Genomic DNA, 1,365 nt, shown 5'->3' with positions numbered 1-1,365 from the left:
TGGTGTTACCTAGTTGATTTTATTTTAATTTTACTATTTAATTTGCCTATTATTTTTGAATTTTTCAGTCTAATTTCAGTCATCATTTTCAAATTTTTACTGTTTAATTTATTTAGTAATTTTATTTTATTTCTTTACACAAGTTACCTCACTGGGAATTCTCTACACTCTGACGTAGAGAGTTTCATATTTTCTTGTCTTCTGTCTATTTATGAGCAGGAACAGGGACAAAAAACCTCATTTAGAGTTTGATCCTGAACTTGAAAGGACTTTGGGGTGGCGTCTGCAACAAGCAAGACTTTACAAGGCTACAGAGTTCACTACGGACCATAATAATGCTGCTAATGCCAATATGGCAAATCCGAATGGGAATGAGCAACCTAGGAGAGTGCTTAGCTCTTACACTGCTCCTATTGTAGATCTTTATGGAAAAAGCATTGTGGTACCCCCTATTGCTGCAAACAACTTTGAGCTAAAGCCACAGCTAGTCACTCTTGTGCAACAAAATTGTCAGTATCATGGACTCCCTCAAAAAGATCCAAATCAGTTTATGTCTAATTTTCTGCAGATTTGTGATACTGTGAAAACTAATGGAGTGAACCCTAAGGTTTACAAACCCATGCTCTTCCCATTTTCTTTGAGGGATAGAGCAAAGCTGTGGCTAGATTCTCAACCCGAGGAAAGTCTGGATACTTGGGATAAGGTTGTCACTGGGTTTCTTACTAAATTTTTCCCACCAAAGAAACTGACTAAGCTTAGTGTGCAGGTTCAGACCTTCAGACAGAAGGATGGTGAGACCCTCTATGAAGCTTGGGAGAGATACAAGCTACTGACCAGGCAATGCCCTCCAGATATGTTCTCTAAATAGACCCAATTAGATATCTTTTATGAAGGCTTGGGTGAAATGTCCAAGATGTACTTAGATAATTCTGCAGGTGGTTCATTTCACATGAAAAAAACACCAGAGGAAACTATTGAGCTTATTGAGTTGGTTGCTAGCAACCAATATTTATACTTATCTAACAGGAATCCTGTGAGCTCTGAGGCTCCTCAAAAGAGAGGCATTTTGTAAGTGGAAGCTGTTGATCCTCTTCTTGCCCAGAACAAACTTTTGTCTCAGCAAATAAATATAATTACTCAATAGTTGAGTGGAATGCAAGTTTCAGCTATCAACACTCAGAATGCACCTCAAGATGTCCCTTATGACATGACAGGTAATTTTATGCAAAATGAGAATTATGACCTCAATCCTCTTCTGAACAGGTCAATTACATGGGGAGTGCTCCTAGAAACCCCAATAATGATACATACTCTAAGACCTACAATCAGGGGTGGAGAAATCACCTAAATTTTGGGTGGAGAGAG

At 38.4% G+C, this 1,365-nt stretch overlaps 1 non-coding gene across 1 annotated transcript; it reads right to left on the bottom strand.

The window, feature by feature from the left end:
- Positions 1 to 751: 751 nt before the first annotated feature.
- On the bottom strand, positions 752 to 858 carry LOC148564743 (small nucleolar RNA R71). The gene has a single exon (XR_015885618.1). It is a non-coding gene; the product is annotated as a small nucleolar RNA R71 (small nucleolar RNA).
- Between the last annotated feature and the right edge of the window lie 507 nt (positions 859 to 1,365).

This window comes from Arachis ipaensis, chromosome B5 (genome assembly GCF_059453495.1).
Source record: "Arachis ipaensis isolate K30076 ecotype BB chromosome B5, ASM5945349v1, whole genome shotgun sequence".
In the NCBI taxonomy this organism is placed as follows: domain Eukaryota; kingdom Viridiplantae; phylum Streptophyta; class Magnoliopsida; order Fabales; family Fabaceae; genus Arachis; species Arachis ipaensis.
Note: the sequence above shows the minus strand (reverse complement) of the source record. Positions and strands in the feature narration are given on the sequence as shown.